General features: G+C 57.9%; 1 pseudogene; it reads left to right on the top strand.

Moving 5' to 3' along the window:
* Nucleotides 1-3,664: 3,664 nt before the first annotated feature.
* Nucleotides 3,665-7,418, top strand: LOC119350759 (annotated as a pseudogene).
* The last annotated feature ends 492 nt before the right edge of the window (nt 7,419-7,910 follow it).

The raw sequence follows: 7,910 nt of genomic DNA, 5'->3' as shown, positions 1-7,910 counted from the left end.
CACTTCGCTCAGGTAGTAGACCGAACGCTCGACGGCCTGGATCTTGCCCTTCTCCGGTCGCTCGACCACCAGCACCGTGCTGACCGCCCGCGAGGTCGTGGCTATGTAGAGCAACAACGGCTCCTTGTCAGTCGGCACGGCCAGGATGGGTGCGGTGGAGAGCATGCGCTTGAGGTCTTGGAAAGCTTCGTCCGCCTTGTCGTTCCACTCGAACGGGCTTGTTTTCTTCATTAGCTGGTACAGGGGCAGTGCCTTCTCGCCCAGCCGGCTTAGAAACTGGCTGACCGAGGCCAGACAGCCTGTGAACTTCTGGACATCGCGCAGCCGGGTTGGCTTGCGCATGCGCTCGATGGCCTTGATCTTCTCCGGGTTCGCCTCAATGCCGCGTTCCGAGATGAGGAAACCGAGCAGCTTTCCGGCTGGGATGCCGAAGACGCACTTTTCCGGGTTGAGCTTGACCTTGTATTCACGGAGGTTGGTGAATATTTCCTTCAGATCGTCGAGGAGCCTGAGGTGCTGCTTGGTCTTCACCACAATATCGTCCATGTACACGTGGATGTTCTTGCCGAGTTGCGGTAGCAGGCACTTTTGCATGCAGCGCTGGAAGGTGGCGCCAACGTTCTTCAACCCGAACGACATGGTGATGTAGCAGTACGCTCCGAAGGGCGTGATGAAGGACGTCTTCAGGGCATCGGCCGGGTCCAGCTTGATCTGGTGATAGCCAGAGTAGGCGTCCAGGAAGGACATCAGCTCGCACCCGGCGGTCGAGTCGATGACTTGGTCGATCCGCGGGAGGGCGAACGGATCCTTTGGACAGGCCTTGTTGAGGCTGGTGTAGTCGATACACATGCGCCAGGTCTTGTTCTTCTTCAGGACGAGGACTGGGTTGGCCAGCCACTCGGGGTGAAACACTTCCATTATGAAGCCGACCGCCAAGAGCTTGGCGACCTCTTCACCAATAGTTCTTCTCTTCTCTTCGGAAAATCGACGGAGGGGTTGACGGACAGGCTTGGCGTCCTTGCGGATGTGGAGTTTGTGCTCGGCGTACTTCCTCGGGATACCCGGCATGTCTTTGGGGGTCCATGCGAAGATATCCCGATTCTCACGGAGGAAGTCGATGAGCTTGCCTTCCTATTTGATGTCGAGGCGGGCGCCTACGACAATGTACTTGCTGCAGCTGGGGTCTTCCAGGTTCAGCTTCACTTTCTTGGTTTCCTTGGAGGGCTTGAAGGCGGCCTCATCGGCCGGGTCCAGGGTCAGGATCGACGCGTCGGAGGCCTTGCCGGCCAGGACGACGATCCGGTCGAGCTGGCGCCGCTCCTCGGCAATGACCAGCGACTCGGCCAGCTTGGCACCATCTCGGGCGCACTCTAGAGACTTGTGGTAGTCGCCGGTGACAGTAATGAGGCCCTTGGGACCCGGCATCTTTATCTTCAGGTACGCGTAGTGGGGAACCGCCATGAATTTGGTGAGCGCGGGCCGGCCCAGCAGCGCATGGTACACGTTGGACATGTCCACCACCTCAAACCAGATCGGTTCGCGTCGGAAGTGGCTGCTGTCGCCAAACAGGACGTCGAGCCGGACCCGACCAATGGGTGAACAGGAGAGGCCGGGTACGATGCCGTGGAAGACGGTCCGGGTTGGCTCTAGGTCCTCGACCTTGAGGCCGAGCTTGGTCATCGTGTCGCGGTAGAGGATGTTGATGCTGCTACCGCCATCGATGAGGACTCGGGAGAACTTGCAGGTGCGCCGCGTGACGATTGTAGGGTTGAGGACGAGGGCATATCCACCCGGACTCGGCATGACTGCCGGGTGATCCTCCCGGGTTCAGGTGATCGGGCGCTCCGACCAATGCATGAAATCCGTCTTGGCCGGGACGACGGTGTTCACCTCCTGCCGGAGGAGGCGCTCGCTGCGCTTGTCATCGCCGAGGCTGGTGAAGACAATGTAGGCTGCGTTCTGGTCCGGGTAGGCGTCGTTCCGCATCGCACCGCCGGCGGGGGGCTGCGGTGGAGGCGGAGGCGACTATCCCGCTCCCGGAGCCGGAGCCGGAGCTAGAGGAGGCGGGACGTCGCCCCTCAGGATGCGCTTGGTGATGGCGCACTGTCGAAGCGTGTGCGTGGAGGGTCTTGCGCCGCTGTGGTGCTTGCATGGGGCGTCGAGCATCTCTTCAAAGATCATGGCGGGTTGCCACGCCATCTTGCCGGTCTGCTGGCGCTTCGCTGCCGGGTCCGCCGCGGGCTCGGCGGCCGCGACGAGCCGGTTGTCGTGACGTTGCGCCGGCTGCTCGGCCTTGCGCTTGTTGTTCTGGTGGTGCTACTGCCGGCTGCCTTCGCCGGCCGGCTTCTATGGAGGGACTGGCTTCGCCTTGCCGGCCTCGTCCAGCGCCACTTGCATCTTCATGGCGGAGTCGGTGTTGGCATACTGGTCCGCCTTCACCATGAGCGCGGCCATGGTGGCCGCCTCGGAGCGTAGAAGCTTGTGCTTGAGGAGGGTGCCGTCTCGGCACCCGCTGACAAAGTATTGGATCGTCTGGACTTCATGGACGCCCTCACAGCTGTTCCGGAGCTCGGTCCAGCGTGCAAGGTACTCGCGGTCGGTCTCCGTCGGCCCCTGCACGCACATGGCGAGCTGACTGGGGCGACCGGGTCGCTTGTACGTCCCCGTAAAGTTGCGAACAAATGCTTCCTCAAAATCGACCCATGCGTTGATGCTGCCCATCGGCAGGCTGTTCAACCATATGCGAGCCGATCCTTGGAGCATGAGCGGTGCGTAGCGCACGACGAGACGACGATTGGCACCGGTGATGCCGATGGCCGTGGTGTAGTCGGTGAGCCAGTCTTCTGGCTTCACGGTCCCATTGTACTTGGGGGTATCGCGGGGAAGCACGAACCCCTTGGGGAAGGGCTCCTCCCGGATGCGTGGGCCGAAACACGCCGGCCCGATAGCGCCGCTCTCCTCCACCTCCATGGAGCGAGGAAGCTGATCGAGGCGGTGGCGCGCGTCAGTGTCGTCGATGGCGCGCGGGCCGAGTCGACTGGTGGCCAGGCCTCGAGGGGCCGGGTCGGCTAGAGCCGGACGCCGGCCAGGCTGGCCGGGTTCGCGCTGGGTCTCTGGGGCGGGCTCGTTGCCCAGAGCGTCGGCGGCGGTGCCGGCCGGGTTGCACCGGGTCCGGCCCTGGCCGGAGTGCGCCTTGTCAGGCGGCGAAGAGGCCGTGTGCAGGAGTTCGCCGGGTCCGCCAAGGCGGGCGGAGCCGGACCCCGCCGGCTTGGTGAGCTGGTTGAGGCGATCCTGCTGGGTGTTGGCGGCGTGGAGGAGCTCACGCATCCGCCCGATGCGCTCCCTGAGCTCCTCGCCCGCGAGTTGGTCGAGGCCGATCGCGGCTGCCTCCACAGCCCGCATGTTCTTGACTGGGGTCTCGTAGACGGTCCGGCCGGCGCCGAAGGCCCGGCCGATCGCTCCTCCCCGGGCGCGAGTATCGGCGGCCCGGCTTGGCTCGGCCGCGGCGGGCGTGAATCCGTGAGCGGCGTCGTGCTCCATCTGAGCATCTTCCAGGCGGCGTCTGGTGGCGGCCAGCATTTCGGACAGGTCCAACATTTGCTGGCGCCTGTCCTCGAGCTGGGTTCGGGCTTCAGCAACGTTGGTGGCGTCAACGTCCGTGCCGATGGCGATGCGGAGGCTCTGCATCGCGGCGCGCAGCGGGTCAGACGGCTCCGTCCGAGCCGCGGCGGCCGCGGCTTCGGCGGCTCTTCTCGCCTTGCTCGACGAGGAAGAGGCGCCATCGCCGGTGACAAAGACCTCTACGTGGGCGTCCATCGCCCCGGCGGTGAATCCGCCACTGAGAGAAAGCGGGGAGTCGGAGTAGCTGAGCACCCCGCTGGGGTACTCGTCGGCCGTGAGCGCGTCGGAGATGCGCAGCGCGGTGAAGGAGGCGGCGAGCGCGCCGATGATGTCGTCCGCCAGAGCGACGGATTCGTCGGAGTAGGAGAGGGGCCCCGTCCGAAGCATGCTTCCGGCCAGTTCCTCGAACTGCCCCACGGTGGGCGCCAACTGTCGTGGTGGGCGCATGGCAGATGCCAATGGATGGCTAAAGGGAGGAGGAGGCTCGAGGGCGCTGGTGGGCTTCGGAGGCGAGGTTGATATGCGCGGGCGTGGGACGCCGGACATACCCAGGTTCGGGGCTCTCCGGAGAGATAACACCCCTAGTCCTGCCGAGTTTAGTTGGATGGCTGATAGTACAATGTCGCTCCTGGAGCTGTTGGAGGAGGAAGGAGGCTGGCCAAGGCTTCGGCTGCTCCTTCTCCTTGGTGTTGCTATGTAGTGGCTAGTCCTATCTTGCTTGTTCTATCTCGTGTTCATGCAATGCTCATTCTCGCAATCTCTCTGCTACTGCCCCTGTAGGCGTGGACTCCTGGGGGGTTTTATAGATCAACCCACCCAGGGTTACAATGGTAATATGCCGAGTCGGTGGGTCCGTATTGTCGGCGTCCGGGGTACCGGGCTGGGTCTCGCTTGGGGGCTTGTGGTTCGCCGGGTTCCCCTAGGTGCGGGTCCCGCGTGCCTAGGGGGACTGTGCGCCGTCTTGTCGATCATCATGGCGTGGCCCAGTCGAGCCGCGCACAGTGTTCTCCGTCAGGCCGCCGCTTGTTGTCGTCAGCGGTGAGAGCGGGAACACTGTTGCCGTGCCAGCCCTGGTCAGCGGGTAGGTAAGGGGCACAGTTGCCACGCTCTGGCTGACCACAGGCATGGGCAGGGGCACTGTAGTCTTGGTCATCAGTGATTGAGGTCTCGTCCCATCGTGCGGCCTGGATGGAACGGGAGCTGACCCGTGACTGGGTTGCCGTGGATGCCACGGGTGGGTTGGCTTGCTGGGGAAGCCAAGGTTGCGCCGGGTTGAGTTGCCTTGCGCCAGCCGCTGCGGCCGGGTCGGCGTACCTTGCCGAGTCGAGGGTCTTGGCCGGGTTGCGCGCCTTGCTGGGTCGAGCGACCCGGCCTGGCGCACGCCGGTTTGCGGGGCGATGCGGGCCCCGCTGTTTTTGAAATAGATCCGGGTTCCGTTGCCTGCCTGGGGTTCATTCCCCCGACATGGCCTGTAGTGTTCGGGCCTTCTCATACCCGTCCTAGATTTCAGTTGCATATGAGCGATGCCGGTTAATCTGGAAATATAGAGCCGATTTGAGGAGTCCGAGTGTAGACGGTCTAATAAAATACTCGTTGCCTACTCAGCATGTTACAGGAAGCAAACCAATGTGCCTATAAAAATGGTACTGCTCTGTGCTGCAAATTACTGCTCGAACTCCCGATGTAGCACCAACTTGCGATCTAATGGAGGGAGAAAGAAAAGTCAGAACTATTTGTTTAAGTTGAAGTCGAAATGAGGCTCTGTTCTGGGCAGGACAGCGAGAGCTTGTGCTCCAGCGGTGCGTCGTGTTGCCGCTCCATCTCCCCCTTGGCCCAGGGCGGCACCTCGCCGTCGAGAATGCTGCCCACCTCGCCGCCGTAGTTTCAGTTGCTGTTGTCGCTCGAGCTCTCCCCGTGGGCCGTAGTCCAGGTTCTCCGACATGTCCAGCACGCAGCTGTAGTCGGCCGCGCCAAATCGCATCATCGTCCACGCCCTCCTTGTCGCGGCCAAATAGGCCGTACAATGCTGCCGCGCCAAGGGTCGGCGAACCCATCGCCATAGTCGGTGCACACCGGGAACGGGTTTTAATACTTTGACCACCTTTCTAGGAAAGTGTAAAAGCATTTATGGCATCAAATTAGTATCACTAGATTCGTTTTGAAATGTACTTTCACATTATATCAATTTGATGTCATATACTACTATTTTGCACCTCGTAGAGTTTGCACACGAGAACATTGTTGTATATACTATAGTAATTAAACACTTGAAAAAGTAAACATTTATACTACTCTGCATGACCTCACTATCTACTTGGAAAAATTATAGTTGCCTATTATATTGTCATATGCGGAGTGTAAATTACAGGAGTCTCGGCATACAGCCTCTATTCCTGAGTATCATACAAAAACTAGCAAAAATCACTCGAGGTAAACTTAGCGTTCGGTAAAGTGTGCCATTTGCCGAGCGCAAACAAAACACACTCGACATAGATAGCAAGTTGGGCAAAGGTGGCAAAAACATTCGGCATAGACAACACGCTCCGCTTATCCTTTTGGATCATTTTTTTTGAGAAAAAATGTAGTAAACATAAACCGAGTGCTTGACAATTTACACCGGGTGTATCCTTTTGTATTATTTTTGGACAGTGCTAACTTTCGGATGTCCTAATTTTAGTGATAGATCTGGACGAATCGTTCCCCCTCGTGATTGCTATCATCGCACGCTGATTGCTTTGCTTCTTTTAGAAGTGCTAGAAAGAGCACTTGAACCCAGGTCTATTCATTAGACATTGAGCCTAATAACCAATTAAGCCACCTTTAGTTATTGTCTATTGTATATACGAGTATGTTACTACTATTTTCTATAAAGTTGGTCAAAAATTTAAAATTTTGACTTAGAGCAAAAGCTAGATGTACACTTATTCACGAACGGAGGGAGTACTTCTTTCTTGAACCACACCTGCTGCCAATTTGTATTCTTTTTTGAACCTCACCTGCTGTCGATTCATTCATCCTAGTACGTACTTGGGTAGTGCATGGATGTGCCTGCGACCACGAGTACATTAATTTTGCAGTGCTCTCGCGTTCAAGCAGAGTGAGTGGGCTGAAAGATTTGGGATAACATGCTGTGAGGCGTCATGCGTGTGTGCTTGCAGTTGCAGGTGGTCACAGATCGCGTCGCACCTGCCGGGCCGGACGGACAACGAGATCAAGAACTTCTGGAACAGCTGCATCAGAAGAAGCTCCGCCAGCAAGGCATCGACCCCGCCACGCACAAGCCTATGGCTGTCGCCGACACGGCCACGGCCGCATTGCCGGACGCGGAAGAGGATGACCGTAAGCCCCCTGCCGCGGAGGCTGACGACAGACTCCGTCCGAAGCAGCCGGCGGTGTTCGACTTCGACCCCTTCCCCGTGTGCGCCGCCGACTTCGGCAGCAGGTTCGTCGAGGACCTCGGCGCGGCGAACGCTGCGGCATTGTATGGCCAGTTCGGCGGCGGCATGGGCGGAGGACGACGCCGAGTTCGGCGCCGGCGACTACAGCTACGTGCTGGACGTGTCGGAGAACCTGGGCTACAGGGAGACCTCGGGCAACAGCAGCAACTGGAACTACGTCGGCGAGGTGGGCAGCGTGCTCGACGGCGAGGTGCTGCACTGGGCCAGGGCGGCCGGGCTCCGCGGACATGGAGTGGCAGCACGACGCGCCGCTGCTCGCTGGAGCACAGGTTCTCGCTGCCGTGCCAATAACAGAGCCTCGTCGCAAGTTTCGATTTCAACTTGGAACCATACTTCTGATCCTTTCTTTCTTCTTTCATTTTTTACCCTGTTATAAATTATCTCGATTCTCACCAAACATGAAACACCTCGCTAGATGGTCCACGGACATGATTGTAATTTTTATTACTTTCTGTTATTCTCTATACTGTCATAATAAAAAAAATTAAATAGATTGAAAGTTTCTCGAAAAAAACAGAATACAAATGAATAGGAATTGTACGTATCATATAAGTTTGATTTCTCAGAAATGACAGTACAGTACATTCGTAGAGTTTGCACACGAGAACATTGTTGTATATACTATAGTAATTAAACACTTGAAAAAGTAAACATTTATACTACTCTGCATGACCTCACTATCTACTTGGAAAAATTATAGTTGCCTATTATATTGTCATATGCGGAGTGTAAATTACCGGAGTCTCAGCATACAGCCTCTATTCCTGAGTATCATACAAAAACTAGCAAAAATCACTCGAGGTAAACTTAGCGTTCGGTAAAGTGTGCCAT

Source organism: Triticum dicoccoides, chromosome 1B, assembly GCF_002162155.2.
Source record: "Triticum dicoccoides isolate Atlit2015 ecotype Zavitan chromosome 1B, WEW_v2.0, whole genome shotgun sequence".
NCBI lineage: Eukaryota > Viridiplantae > Streptophyta > Magnoliopsida > Poales > Poaceae > Triticum > Triticum dicoccoides.
The sequence above is the reverse complement of the archived record's forward strand: the minus strand, read 5'-3'. Positions and strand labels throughout refer to the sequence as shown.